Source organism: Carettochelys insculpta, chromosome 3, assembly GCF_033958435.1.
Source record: "Carettochelys insculpta isolate YL-2023 chromosome 3, ASM3395843v1, whole genome shotgun sequence".
NCBI classification, from domain to species: Eukaryota; Metazoa; Chordata; order Testudines; family Carettochelyidae; genus Carettochelys; species Carettochelys insculpta.
This window is the reverse complement of record NC_134139.1, coordinates 140,889,343-140,905,089: the sequence shown is the minus strand read 5'-3', so window position 1 is coordinate 140,905,089 and position 15,747 is coordinate 140,889,343. Positions and strand designations below refer to the sequence as shown.

The following is a 15,747-nucleotide window of genomic DNA, read 5'->3' as shown; positions in this document are numbered from 1 at the left end:
GATGTTAAAAATGGCAGATGAAGGCTTTTGCTGGCCAGAGTCCTGACCTGAGGACTGGTGGGGTCGTTTCCTGCCACTTCTGTTTTTCTGCACAACCTTTCTTGACAGTTCTGCAGATGGAAGGAGCGCAGATGACTATTAGAACTGAAATGCTTCTGCTGACTAATGAGTGTATGGATGCCCAAAGACTCGAGAGTGACTCGAGTTCTTCAGGCTTTGTAGGCTCTTGTCCATCTTACTGGAGAAAAGGCATGGATCTTCGAAGAGCAGGCCCTGAATTGCTTGCTGGACCTCTTATGGTAGGTCCAAAAAACTCGAGGCCATGATACCCTTCTCATGGCAATGCCTGTGGCCATCACGCAGTTGCATGCGCAGACTCCAGTGTGGTTTGGAGTGATGCTTGGGAGATGAGCTTCCTTTCTTCAACCAGTGCCAAAAACTCAGCTCAGAAATCTTGCAGCGACCATTCCATGAATGCAGCCATGACTTCACATGTGTTGTAGCACTACCTCTCCTAAGCACTTAAACAAGAAGTGGAAGGATTATTTCTACATATACACAGCCAACTGTTTAATACCTGGCAGCCCTGGGACGAGGAGGTGGCCAGATATGGAACTATTACGGATAATAAAGAGTAACAGAGAGTAAGCCGTGCTAGTCTATACACTATCAAAACAAAAAGCAGTCAAGTAGCACTTTAAAGACTAGCAAAATAGTTTATTAGGTGAGCTTTCGTGGTCTGAAGAAGTGGATAATAAAGAGTCTTCCCTTGTCCCCAGAGCAGCACCTCCACCCACGCATCCTGCTCCATAGTACTGTTTCAGATAAGAAACCAGGCCCAGAGTGTGCACTGCTGCTCTGTACAGACAAGTTACATTCTAATGTCCAAACAGGATACCTGGAGGATGGAGATATACACAAAAGATTCAGAGACCAGAGCGCTCTCTCTTCAAAAAAGTGAGGGGCTTTGAACAAACACAGTTTTCTGAAGATTTTAAGAGACTTTGGAAGACCAGGCTACACTTGTTGATTTAACGAACACTTAATATATAATTTCAGTCTCTTTCTGGTTGCCAAATGGGATTTACCTTCGTTACAAGAACATAAGTTACTGGATAGTTAACGTCAATACACATCAAGCATGTTACCTTAACTCTTCTATGTTTCATAAGCAACATTCGTGTTCCCACATAGCAACTTCTCTCACTGAAACAAAATAGACACTAGCCTATACAATTATACATCCTCTTAGCTTTTGTGTATGCAAATATTAAACTTTAACTTACTAGTAAATTTACTAACAAAAATTACTATATATTTACACAGCAATGTAGTGTATGCCCTCATTAATTTTAATCAGAAAAAGTAAAATGTAAGCATAAGATGTTTTTCAAATTAATTGCAGTATATAAATTCTTGTGCTAAGAGACTGGCTACAATGCAAAAGAAGTCAATATCAATTATCTCACATTAGTACCCACAACAAAGAGGAATACTGTGATTTGAACTCTATAGCCACGTCTACACGTGCCGGCTACTTCGAAGTAGCCACGCCAACTTCGAAATAGCGCCCGCCACGTCTACACGTGGCGAGCGCTATTTCAAAGTTGAAATCGACATAAGGCGGAGAGACGTCGAAGTCGCTATCCTCATGAGGAGATGGGAATAGCGCCCTACTTCGACGTTGAACGTTGAAGTAGGGCACGTGTAGCCGATCCGCGTCCCACAACATCGAAATAGCGGGGTCCGCCATGGCGGCCATCAGCTGAGGGGTTGAGACACACTCTCTCCAGCCCCTGCGGGGCTCTATGGTCACCGTGTGCAGCAGCCCTTAGCCCAGGGCTTCTGGCTGCTGCTGCTGCAGCTGGGGATCCATGCTGCATGCACAGGGTCTGCAACCAGTTGTTGGCTCTGTGGATCTTGTGCTGTTTAGTGCAAGTGTGTCTGGGAGGGGCCCTTTAAGGGAGCGACTTGCTGTTGAGTCCGCCATGTGACCCTGTCTGCAGCTGTTCCTGGCACCCTTATTTCAATGTGGGCCGCTTTGGTGTGTAGACACTCCCCTGCAGCACCTACTTCAATGTAGTGCTGCCCAATGTTGATGCTGAACATCGACAGCACCAGCCCTGCAGGACGTGTAGACGTTATTCATCAAAATAGCTTATTTCGATGTCGCTACATTGACATAAGCTATTTCGATGTAGCATTCACGTGTAGACATAGCTTATGAGGAGTAACAGTAAACAACATTTTCATTAATACCCAACAGATTCTTGAACTTTACTTTAAAACAAGAAATACTGTAATGAAGAAAAAAGGAAAGATTAAGATGTAGTACAGTAGGGTCTCAACATTTGCAAGGGTTCCATGTTTACAACCCTCATGAATGTTGATTTTTTGCGAATACGGGGGGTGCCTATGGCCCCGGGGGAAGCGGCAGCTGCTGGCACTCCTGCCCAGGGCATTGGGGGAAGTGGCTGCTCGGCCACTCGTGCATAATTGAATCATAATCATAGAATCATAGAGCTGGGAGGGACCTCGGGGTCATCAAGTCCAGCACCCTGCTGCAAGCAAGATCAACCCCAACTAACTCATCCCAGCACGGACCTTGTCCACCAGGACTTAAAAACCTCAAGGGATGGAGACTCCATCACCTCGCTTGGCAACGCATTCCAATGCTTCACCACCCTTTTGGTGAAGTAGTTTTTCCTAATATCCAACCTACACCTTTCCCTCTGCAGCTTCAGAACATTGCTCCTTGTTCTGCCATCTGTCACCACTGAGAACAGTTTCTCACCATCATCTTTAGTGCTCCCCTTCAGGAAGTTGAAGGCTGTTATTAAATCATCCCTCAGTCTTCTCTTCTGCAAACTAAATAAGCCCAAATCTCTCAGCCTCTCCTCATAGGTCATGTGCTCCAGCTCCCTAATCATTTTTGTTGCCCTTCGCTGAACCTGCTCCAGCACATCCACATCCTTTTTATACTGGGGGGACCAAAACTGGACACAATATTCAAGATGTGGCTTCAACAGTGCCGAATAGAGGGGAATAACCACTTATCTAGACCTCCTCACAATGTTCCTCCTAATGCGCCCTAATATGCTGTTAGCCTTCTTGTGCACTGTTTACTCATATCCAGCCTTTCATTCACCATAACCCGTAGGTCCCTTTCCACTGTACTGCTATTTAGCCCATCAGTCCCCAGCCTATAGCAATGCTTGGGATTCTTCCATCCCAAGTGCAGGACTCTACACACCTCCTTGTTGAACTGCATCAGATTTCTTTTGGACCAATCCTCCAATTTATCCAGGTCACCCTGGATCCTCTCCCTACCCTCTAACATATCTGCCTCTCCCTCTAGCTTAGTGTCATCTGCAAACCTGCTGAGGGTGCAATCCAATCCCTCATCCAGGTCATTAATAAAGATGTTAAACAATACTGGCCCCAGAACTGAGCCTTGGGGCACTCTGCTTGAAACCGACCACCAACCAGATATTGAGCCATTGACCACTACCCGTTGGGCCTGATTGTCAAGCCAGCTTTCTATCCATCTTACAGTCCATGGATCCAACCCATACTACTTTAACTTATGGACAAGAATGTTGTGGGAGACTATGAAAAGCTTTGCTGAAGTCAAGGTAGATCAGAGCCACAGAGCCTGTTACCTCATCGTAAGAGTTAATCAGACTGTTCAGGCACGACTTACTCTTGGTGAATCCATGTTGACTACTCTTGATCACCTTCCCCTCTTCCAAGTGCTCCAAAATGGATTCTTCAAGGATCCCCTCCTTTATTTTCCCAGGGATTGAGGTAAGGCTGACCAGTCTATAGTTCCCTGGATTGTCGTCCTTTCCTTTTTTTAAAGATGGGCACTACATTTGCCTTTTTCCAGTCATCTGGGATCTCTCCCAATCTCCAAGATAATGGCCCAAGGCTCAGCAGTGATATCTGCCAATTCCTTCAGTACCCTTGGGTGCATTAAATCCAGACTCATGGATTTGTGTACATCTGGGTTTTCTAGGCAGCTCTCAACTTGTTCCTTCCCCACCGATGGCTGTCCTCCACCTTCCCATACTGCACTGTCTAGCACCATAGTGTAGGAGCTGTCCTTGTCCGTGAAGACTGAGGCAAAAAAGCACTGAGTACTTCAACTTTTCTTACATCCTCTGTCCTTAGGTTACCTCTCTCATCCAGTAACAGCCCCACACCTTCCCTAATAACCCTCTTATTGTTAACATGCCTATAGAAATCTTTCTTGTTACCTTTCACATCCCTTGCCAGCTGCAGTTCCAATTGTGCTTTCATTTTCCTGATTACTGCCCGACATTCCCCAGCCATATATTTATACTCCTCCTTCTGTCCATGCTTCCATTTCTTATACGCATCCTTTTGAGTTTAAGCTGACCAAGGATCTCCCGTGAGATTCTACCACTAAAATTAACAAAACCACTGACAGGTTGAATATTTTAAGAATGTAAGGAAATGGTCACAAATTCCTGAAAACGTGCTGCCCAATTGGAATAAAAATCCAAAATTATAATTCAATGGGAAATAAAACTGACTGGAAGTTCGAGAATGAATTAAACTGAGAAGACAAGAAATCTCCTTGAAAGAGAACAAACACAGAATAGCACAGAATCTAGAACTTGTTTTAATTTGGATGTAATTTAATGTTGTACATGCTAATAAGATAAAACTGAACTTGTATTTTAATTGTGAAGAAATGTTTTCTCCCTTTAGGAAAAAGAGGTAAGTTTCCCATGTGTGACTTTTCCTTCCCTACAAGTTTAAAAGGGATTAATGGGAAACTTGCAGGAAATGTCCAAATCACAAATCTGAGATATCTGGTCACACACTGGAGTCTATCCTAGAGATATAGCATGCAAGGTATAGCATTTGTAATATCAAAGGCTTTAATTTTCTGTAAACGCTAAAATTTATCCTGATAAAGGGTACTCCCAGTTCTGATCATAAAAAGTTAACTAATACTGATTGCACAATAGAACCTCAGTTACAAGCACGTTACAATGGAAGTTGTTCAGAACTCAAATGTTTGCAAGTCTGAACAAAACTTTATAAATATTCTTTCAAGTTTATAAATGAACAGATTTAATACACCTTTGAAACTAATATGCAGAAAAAAAATTCTGCTTTTAACCCCTTTATTTAAATGAAAGAAGCACAGAAACATTTTTAAACCTTCCCTGTTTTTAGTAGCTCTCATTTAACACAGCACTGCACTTGTATTGGCTTTTCTTTTTGGGTGAAAGGAGGACTAATGTCTCCTGATGCTATCTAACTATACACTTCCATTTGCAAATTATGTATGTGGTTGACCGGTCAATTAGTACCTCTTGCACACTTGTACAGTAGACGCCTGACTGAAGTATGGTTGCCCAGGAATGCAACACACACAAGTTAAATTTTGTGTAAGTCATGACCAGGTGGGGGAGGGGCCTGAACACTTTCGTATCCTACGGCCCTGGCTGAGCTTGACAACCTCCTCCTGTGAGCAACAGGAAACCCAGAGTCAGGCGCAGCAGCACTGGTCAGTTTCCTGACTCCCACAAGTGGCAAGGGGACAGGGGATCCCAGCTGTCCACCACTCCTGGAAGCAAGGAAAGAGAAGTTACTTACCTGTGTAGTAACGATGGTTCTTCGAGATGTGTCCCCGTGGGTGCTCCACAGCAGGTGTTGGGCTCACCCTGGCACCGCAGATCAGAAATCTTTAGCAGTCTTCGTCAGGTTGCGCATGCGCCGATACGCACCGGCCCTTCGCACGCCTTCGGTCACATGCGCAATCCGGTCCCCGCCAGTTCCTTGACCAACCACCCCGGATGCTTCTGAAAAACACGAAAACAGAGCTCCGAAGTGGGGAGGATGGGCGGGTAGTAGAGCACCCACGGGGACACATCTCGAAGAACCATCATTACTACACAGGTGAGTAACTTCTCTTTCTTCTTCGAGTGGTCCCGTGGGTGCTCCACAGTAGGTGACTACCCAGCAGTGACCCCAATTAAGGAGGTGGGTGTCCGCTTATGTGCAGCTTGCCCTTGATAGGCGTGTATCCTCATTGAACAGCCGCTTGGCAAATGTCATAATGCTTGGCAAAGGTGTCGTAAGATGACCAAGTCGCCGCTCTGCAGATGTCTTTTAACGCGATGCCTTTGAAGAAGGCCGTCGACGTTGCCATTGCTCTGGTGGAGTGAGCCCTGGGCGGAACTAGCAGAGGGGTCTTACTGAGCTCATAGCACAGTCTTATGCACGATATGATGTGATTTGAAATTCTTTGTGAGGATAAGCCTTCCCCTTTCGACCCGGGTGCGAGAGACACCAGGAGTCTGTCCGTTTTCCCAAAGGGTTTAGTTCTGTCTATGTAAAAGGCCAACACCCTCCTTACGTCTAGTAGGTGCAGCCGCGCCTCTTTGCTGGAGTTGTGAGGCTTAGGATAAAATGAGGGTAATACTATTGGTTCGTTAATGTGGAACTCTGAGGAAACCTTTGGAAAGAAAGCCGGGTGTAATCGTAAGATCACCGCTTCTTTTGAGAATACTGTGCAGGGTGGCATTGCCATTATTGCTGCAAGTTCGCTCACCCTGAGGGCTGACATGATGGCAAGAAGGAAGGTTGTTTTCAGGGTAAGTAGCCGGAGGGGTACTGTGGCCAATGGTTCAAAGGGTGGTCCCGACAGCGTGTGGAGGACCAAGTCCAAATTCCATGACGGCGATAGCAATTTCCAAGGGGGGTACAGGCTTACCAGCCCCTTTAAGAACCGTGTGACCACAGGATGGGCGAATATGGTTGGTACTTCCTCTTTATGTTGAAACACTGATATAGCTGCAAGATGGACCTTTAGGGAAGATAGGGAGAGTTCGTCTTGTTTTAGCTCCAGCAGGTAGTCTAGAATTGCGGTTTTAGGGACGCCCTGAGGGGCCAACTGCTTGGAAGAGCACCAAAAGATGAATCGTTTCCACTTTTGCATGTAGGTCCTTCTGGTGGAAATCCTTTGACTGGACTCCAAGACGTGTTTCACTCCCTCCGAACATGTGCTCTCTAAGGCGCTGAGCCATGGATTAGCCACGCCTGTAGGTGGAGTCTTTGAGGGTGTGGGTGCACTACGGACCCCTGAGCCTGCATGAGAAGATCCAGCACTACCAGTAGGGGGAGTGGCAGGCGGCATGACATGCGCAGAAGTAGAGGAAGCCATTGCTTTCGGTCCCAGGTTGGGACTATCAGTATTACGCGTGCTCTCTCTCTTTTGGCTTTCTCTAGAACCTTCTGAATGAGTGACATGGGAGGGAACGCATAAAGTAGAGGGCCCTTCCATGGCACCGTGAAGGCGTCCCTCAAGGATCCCTGTCCTGTGCCCGCTCTGGAGCAGTACTGAGGGCATTGTTTGTTGTTGTAAGTGGCAAACAGATTGATTTGGGGAACCCCCGTTTGTGAAAAACTTGTTGGAGCAAATCGGCGTGGATCTGCCACTCGTGTGTGAGGGCAAATCGCCTGCTTAGCTGGTCCGCCTTCATGTTGTGGACACCGGGTAGGTATGAGGCTTTCAGCGTTATATTGTTGGCAATACACCAGTTCCACAACCGGACTGCCTCTGCGCATAGCGCATGGGATCTGGCCCCCTCCTTGCCGGCTGATATAAAACATGGTGGTGGTGTTGTCGGTATTTATCCCGACTACTTTGCCGTGCAGCTATTTCCGAAAATGTCTGCACGCATTGAACACTGCTCTGAGCTCTAGTATGTTTATGTGCAATGTCTTTTCCATGGAGGACCATAGCCCCTGAGTTACTTTGTTGCTGATGTGCATTCCCCAATCCCATGTGGGATGCGTCTGTCGTAAGAAAAATCGCGATTTGTGGCTGGTGGAAGGGCACCCCTACTAGTACGTTCTTGGGAGCTGCCCACCATGCCAGAGACCTGTGCACCTCCGCTGTGGGCGATACTGCCCTGTGGATGGTACGGACTATTGGTTTGTCAACACTCGCCAGCCAATGCTGCAGGCCCCACGTATGCAGCCTGGCATTCTGTACCACGAACGTGGTGGTCGCCATGTGCCCCAACAGTTGTAGACATGTTAGGATTGGCACTGCGGGGCTGTATGTCATCACTTGTACCCGGGATCTGATGGCACGGAAACGGGCCTCAGGCAGGTATACTCTGGATGTCGTAGAGTCTATGCGTGCCCCTATGAACTCTATATTCTGCGTAGGCTTGGTCTTTGATTTCGAGAGGTTGATAACTAGGCCCAATGAGGTGAATGTGTTTGTAGTGAAGTGTATCATGCGTAGGACCTCTGCCTTCAAGGCCCCTTTCAGTAGGCAGTCGTCCAGGTATGGAAAAATGAACACACCCTGTCTGTGTAGGTAAGCTGATACTACCGCCAGTGTTTTGGTGAACACTCTGGGTGCTGAAGAGAGACTGAATGAAAGAACTCTGTATTGGAAGTGCTCCCTGCCTACTGTGAAGCGGAGGAAACATCTGTGTGCCGGGTGAATAGTTATATGAAAATACGTGTCCTGCAAGTCGAGGGCTGCAAACCAGTCTCCATCGTCCAATGCCGTAAGTATGGAGGCAATTGTAATCATCCTGAAATGCTGTTTGCGCAGATGCCGGTTGAGGGCCCGTAGGTCCAGGATTGGTCTCCAGCCCCCCATCTTCTTCTCTGTTAGGAAGTACCAGGAGTAGAACCCTTTCCCTCGGAATTGTTCCGGAACTCTCTCCACCGCCCCTATGAACATGAGACGGTCCACCTCCTGTTTTAATCTTGTCTCGTGGGAGGGGTCCTTGAAGGAGGACTGGGTGGGTGGTTTTGGTGGAGGTAGTGATTGGAAGGGGATCGTGTATCCTGTGGCTATAATCTCCAGTACCCATTTGTCTGTGGTGATGTTTTGCCATTGAGAGTAGAACGGTTTGAGCCGATGGTGGAACATGCGTTGGGATTGGCATTGAGGGATGGTGTTGATATTGCAGTCCTCGACATACCCGTCAAACTTGCTGTCTCAACGCTTGTCCCGAGGGTGCGCGACCCTGTTGGGGGCATCGTCTGGGGGCCCTATACTGCTGCTGCTGGTGGTGGCACCCTTGGTCATACCTCCGTTGGTATTGTGTACGCTGAGGTTGATCAGCATAGCGCCTTTGCTGGGGGTAAAACTTCTTCTTCCTGTACGGAGGGGTATATATACCCAGGGTCCTAAGCTTGGTTCTCGAGTCCTTGCTGGAGTGTAGGACCGAGTCAGTTGAATCTGCGAATAACTTCTGTTTATTGAATGGAAGGTCTACAATTTTTGTTTGCAGATCCCTGGGAATGCCAGACTTCTGGAGCCAGGATTCCCTACGCATTACCACTGCTGTGGCTGTGGAGCATGCTGCCGTGTCTGCCACGTCCAGGGCAATCTGGACTCCTGTTCGTGAGGCCGCATAGCCCTCCTGGACGATCGCTTTTGGCACTGGTTTCTTATCCTCTGGAAGGAAATCCATGAGGGAAGCAAGTCTGGAATAATTGTCAAAGTTGTGGTTTGACAGGTGTGCTGCATTGTTTGCCATTCTGAGTAGTAAGGTAGAGGAGGAATAGACTTTCCTACCGAACGTGTCTAATTTCCTCGCATCTTTTTCTGATCCTCCTGATTTATATTGGGGTGTCTTGGATCTCTGCTGTGATGATTCGACTACCAGGGAATTTGGTTGGGGGTGGCTGAACAGGAATTCCATGCCCTTGTCTGGAACAAAGTATTTCTTATCCACCCTCTTATTTGTGGGAGGGGTGGAGGCTGGAGGCTGCCATACGTTGGTGGCTGCTTCCATAATAGCTTCATCTAGTGGGATAGCGATCTTAGATGAAGCCGGGGGTCTTAAATTTTTCAGGAGTTTATGATGTTTCTTCTGCACCTCCGCTATGTGAATGTCCTGTGTTTGTGCTACCCTCTTGAATAGTTCTTGGAATTGCCTAAGGTCATCCGGGGGGGGAAATATCCCCGGGGACAGTCCCCTCATCTGGGGAGGATGAAAAGGCGTCGCTATGATATACCTCCCCTAATTCCTCTGATTCCTGGTTTTGTTCATATACTTGCCCTTTTGAGGATTCAGAGGGGAGGTCCAGGGCCTGTGGACCAACATCCACCTGGGGAGGCTGTGTCCTTCTCACGGAGTGAGACTGTGTGAAGGGGTGTTGGCGAGGTGTGGGTGGGGATCTACCCCTGGACCTGGACCCCCTGTGCCGGTGTTCAGTATGGTAGGGACGGCCATAGCAGCAAGGGCAAGAGCCCGGTGATGGGGATCTAGACCATGATCGGAAAACGTACGCATGCGGTCTAGACGAGCTTGACCTCCGTGATGACGCTGATAGTGGTGGGGATGCTCTGTGATAGTTTTCATAGGGGTCCCTACTGGAGATTGGTGAAGGTTGTCTGAGCCAGGGGGATCGTAGTTGAAGGAACGGGGATGGAGGTCTGAAGCAGGCCATTGGAGTTGCTGCCCGATGTATTTCTGGGGGGAGGCTAGGTGATAACGGCAACACGGTGGCCTCCGCAGATGCGCTGCGGTGCCGTGTTTTAGCCTATGCTTTTCCCTGTCCCTGCAAAGCAGGTGCCGCCCCCTCCTGTGCCGGGGACCTCTGCGCCATTGTGGGTGCCGCGCTCGGTGCCCTTGTGCACGGCGCCACGTGGATAGCTTCCTCCAGCACCGTTGGGTCCCGTGCCGGGCACCCCTGCTCTGGCGCCGTCAGTGCCCCAGGGCTTGGTGCCATGGGAGTTAGTGCCACCAATGCCGGTGCCTGCGGCGCCCCCGGTGTCGCCTGCTTAACGGTAGGAAGCTCCGGTGCAGCTGCATGCGCTACGGTCATCCCGCTTTGAGCAGCCCGCAGGTCAGAGGCCTGTGCTCCGCTTGTCCTGCTCGCAGGTGTTACCGGCAAGGATTGAGCTGGAGAAAGCTTCCTTTTCTTTTGTACAAAGGAGGTTAGGGAAGCCGCCTTCCTCTTGTGCGACCCTGAAGGCCCCTCCTTATGGAGCTTCTCCGATGGTTCAGGTTGGAGGGCCTTATCAAATAAAATCATTTTCAGCCTCATCTCCCTGTCCTTTCTGGCTCTGGCCATGAGCTTGGAGCAGTGAGGACACTTTTGTGGAACGTGGGTCTCCCCGAGGCAACGAATGCACTCGCTATGCCCATCTGAGGCAGGCATGGCCTCGCGGCATGACGCACATTTCTTAAACCTCGGCGAGGACATCTCGGCCCGGGCATTTAGTCTTTGAATGTTAATGGGACACTTAACAGCTAATCAGTCCTGAAAAAAAAAAAAAAAAAAAAAAAAAAAAAAAAAAATTCGCGGCTTTTAGGATAGCAGACCGCTTAAGGCGGCCGCCTGCATTCTTCTCTTTCTCCCTCTTTTTTTTTTTTTTTTAAAACTATACCTACATTTAACGAAAACAACTTTAACAATGCTAACTAAAAACTAACTATTAACAAGATAAACAAAATTAAGAGATAGTTTTATCTTTCTCAGGTGTTGGAGCTGGAGTGGAATCCATCTGCAGCCGTAGGTGGTTGAGACGCAACTGGCGGGGACCGGATCGCGCATGTGACCAAAGGTGCACGAAGGGCCGGCGCACATCGGTGCTTGCGCAACCCAATGGAGACTGCTAAAGATTTCCGATCTGCGGCACCGGGGCGAGCCCGACACCCACTGTAGAGCACCCATGGGGACCACTTGAAGAGGAAAACTGACTTCTGCAGCAGCAGTGGCCAGTTTCCTGACTCCAGCAAGTGGCAGAGATCCGAGAACCAGGCAGCAGCCTCACACCTGACCCCCTCCACTTGTGGAACCTGGGAAACTGACCAGTGCTGCTGCTCTAGTCAGTTTCCTCACTCCAGCAAGGGCTAGCGAGCCAGGAAGCAGAAGGCAGCCTGGCTCCCAGCTTCCCTCTGCTTGCAGGAGGCAGGAAACTGACCAGCACTGCTGCACCTGCCTCTGGGCTGCCCACTGCTCACGCTGCAACACAGAAGAAGTTTTCAAAACAGTAAAGGATTTCATTTATTTAAGTAACAATTGAAACTGGAATCCTATGAAAATAATTAATCCTTACGAATGTTTAAGATTTTACTCTAACTGTATGCAAGCTAAATTACTCTTTAAAACACAAATCATTGGGAAGTAATCTGATCATCTTGGATTATGCTGAGGTACGTTTATTATCTCTGTACAGCAGAAACTGTGTTCTCTGAAATTTGTTATTCTAGCATATCTTCCTTATAAAAATTCCATGTATACTACACCCAGTCTATATACCTTCACAAATTTCGAGCATTATGCAATTCAACTGTGCTAGAATACACACCATTATACTTTTATTATATATTCTAAAGACAATTAATGGCAATCATTGAAATAGTAAAGACTTACTAAACATTTTTTCACATTCCTATAAATCCAGGATCATTTGCTTCTTTGGATGTGTCCAGTCCTAACAAAATCTAATTTACTGTATTCATCTCCCCAAATATTTTGTGTGAGTGTGTGTGTGCGCGCACGCATGCAAACACGTGGGAGAGGTAACAGAGAGGAAGCCATGCTAGTCTATACACTATCAAAACAAAAAGCAGTCAAGTAGCACTTTAAAGACTAGCAAAATAGTTTATTAGGTGAGCTTTCGCCCACGAAAGCTCACCTAATAAACTATTTTGCTAGTCTTTAAAGTGCTACTTGACTGCTTTTTGTGGGAGAGGTAGGCATTCTTTCTATGCTCATTATCATAGGACCTAACTGTCCTACAAAAATTTTTCACCTCTTTTGCATTGAATATTTGCATATTTTTACTTTTCTCATGGTAGTAGCCCGTCTTTTCCAAAGCAAATCTGATTTTTCTAGTATTTTTAACCAGGGTTGTCCCTTCCAATGAGCACGGCAGGGAGGGAGATGCACCTGACAGCCTCAGGGGAACAGGTGGGAGGCATGAGTGACAGCAAGTGATGTGAGCGTGGGCTAAAGGACTCAGGAGGAGCAAAGAATGACCACACAGTTGGCTGAAAAGAAATGGTACATGGAAAGGGAAACCACCACTTCTCTCTGGCCACAGGCTGCACAGCAACCCACTGCTCTCCTCGAGTCCTCCAGCCCGCACTGGGAATCAGTGGCTGGGTGCAGCCTGTGGGGTGACAACAAGGAGGTAGGACTGGCCACCACAACCAGTATTGCAGCCGAACCAAGCACCAGGAAATTTGGGGCTACTTGGTGCCCCAACTATCATGGTGACCTACGTAACTGTGTATTTTGCATATAGGTAGAGATGGCCCTGTTGATAATCTCTCTTTCCGTGTTAACGCTCAAGCCTCACTAATATGTGCTATATCTACACCTTCCTTGGAACACAAACCATGCCCTATTATGTTTCTGTGGCAGTCAGTTCATTGTCAGAGCTCAAATGTATATCCTTGTAAATGCAGTATCCTGTGCCTTTGACGTTTAACAGCTGATGCAGGAAGTTTTCCATTCTTTCAAAACCTACAGAACTAAAGGGAATTACAATTTCTTCTTTATTTTTCATTTCTTATATTCGTCTTACCCGAATTATTTTCCTGGTGCCGTTTTCATTACTCACCTACTTCAATTCTATACATATTTTCGACAGTGTCAACTGTGTTCATTTTCCAAGGGAGGGAGGGGGGCAGGGAAAGGGAAGCTATTATAAGAAAGTCAAGGTGCTGCCACAACCAAAACCAACCCCTAAGTGTATACCATGCACAGCAGGGGCAAATTCAAAATCAAATGCCTTAAAAAACATGTGTTCCCTAAAGCACAAGGTCTTTCCCCAGTTCTTTACAAACTACCAAGACATAAGGCAAGAGCAGGGAAGAGATCTCAGTTATATGACATTGAGTTTGTGCAGCCCTTTCTGCCAGCCTTTCTGCCTCTCAACTGTGCCAGCTGAATCACACAGCTACTAAATTAATCACTTAGTATTTAAACTATTGTATTTTCAATTTACCTCACTTGGGGACTCTTATAACAGTAATGAGTTAGTCTGAGGCTATTCACACACCATCATGATGTGTGATCATCTTGTTCAACACCACATGGGAAGCATGTGGAAAAACCAGAACGAGAATTCCAATCTCCTACAACTTCCATCCAGCAAAGAGAAGAAAATACCTTCTCCTCGCCTCAGTCATCTGACTCAAGCATTGTCCATATGATGTAATGATTAAAGCAAGTATCCTACAAACTGTGAAGACAAGCTCTGTGTAAGCTCAAAAGCTTGTCTCTCTCACCACGCTGAAGTTGATCATATGAAAGCTCATTCACCTTCTCTCTCTAATATCCTGAGGCTGACACTGCTACAACAGTGCATATAAGAAATAGTATGTGATTAAGCAATTTAACACTATCATAATTACAGAGATTTTGTGATTTCCTAGGGGTTCTAAAAGCAAACTGAAAAACATATGTACAGTGGGGCCTCAGTCTTGTTGGCCTCTAGATATTTATTGCTAGATAAATACCAAAAAATAAGGATTACAAGAACAAGGAATCATTCAATGTATCAACAAATTACCACATTGTCATGAAGAAATTTTCTCCGATTGTATGAATAGGTACATTAGTTTATTCTAATTTGCCAGCTATTAATTTCAGCAGCACTCCCCATTTTACAGACAGGGACTCTATTTCAAACAAGAATTAACTTCAAGTGCAACAAGTAACAGCTTCAGCACTGGTCAACATACCAGTTTCTCTGATCTGATATTTAAGTTTCTTAGTGATTAATCTGTTTTACTTCTACATTTACTTGCAAGACTTCTTATATGACATCTAAGGTACATGGTGTTTTATTTCTCATAAAGAACACAGTAGTGAGAATCATTTCATACCTTTCTATACCTCTATCCACTTCTTGAACACCCACAACAAAATACAGGAAATAGCTAATGTTTAAGAAGGCTTGATAACCGCATACAAATATTAGCTTGGGAAAAAAAAAATTTAACCTCCTGTTTATTCTTCTCCAACTCTACACTTAAAATTTAGATCAAACTAGATACGCTGCTCTGAGCTTTGGAAGAATTCTTTCCTTGACCTTGCTACCACTGCTTGGGGATGTGGATTACAGTAAACTCTTTTATATCCAGCATTCTATTATCCAGAACCCATAAATAACTGGCATTTTAACCATAAGTAAATTAAAAATATGTTTTCATAAGTACAGTATAGTAAAATTAAATACAAATAAATACAGAAAATACAGTATAAGCTTTCAGTGTACAATACTATTGTTGTTGGTAAAGTACTCTGCATACATTTTTATTTGTTCTTAATATCTAATCTTGTTTTTCTTTAGTGTTATGCACTGCTAGGTATACCTCTCTATTACCCAGAATATTTCAATATCCGGCAACCTCCTGGTCCCATGGCTGCCAGATATGAAAGAGTTTACTGCACTTACATCTTTGGAAATACTCTATCCATCCATACAGGAGGTATCTATGTTATCATGCTATAGACGTATAGCTTCAACTGTGTCATTGTGGTGCCCACAATCTAGATATGCCCTCTATTATCTTCATTAATTTGCAATGCCAGATACAAAATAACTGTATGTTTCTCACTGTATATTATTGAGTTGTATGGAAATGGTAGCAGAATTTTCAGTTCATGACAACTAGTTATTGCTGAATCAAAAGGATGACCACTATTCATGCAGTTACAATTACAACACAAGTGTACAGTACAGATATCGATGAATTATGATATTCG

The 15,747-nt window shown here is 45.9% G+C and overlaps 1 protein-coding gene across 1 annotated transcript in view; it reads right to left on the bottom strand.

The window, feature by feature from the left end:
- Positions 1–15,747, bottom strand: part of RNGTT (RNA guanylyltransferase and 5'-phosphatase) — a 400,609-nt gene that overhangs the window by 328,658 nt on the left and 56,204 nt on the right. The gene's annotated exons all lie outside the window — the stretch shown is intronic.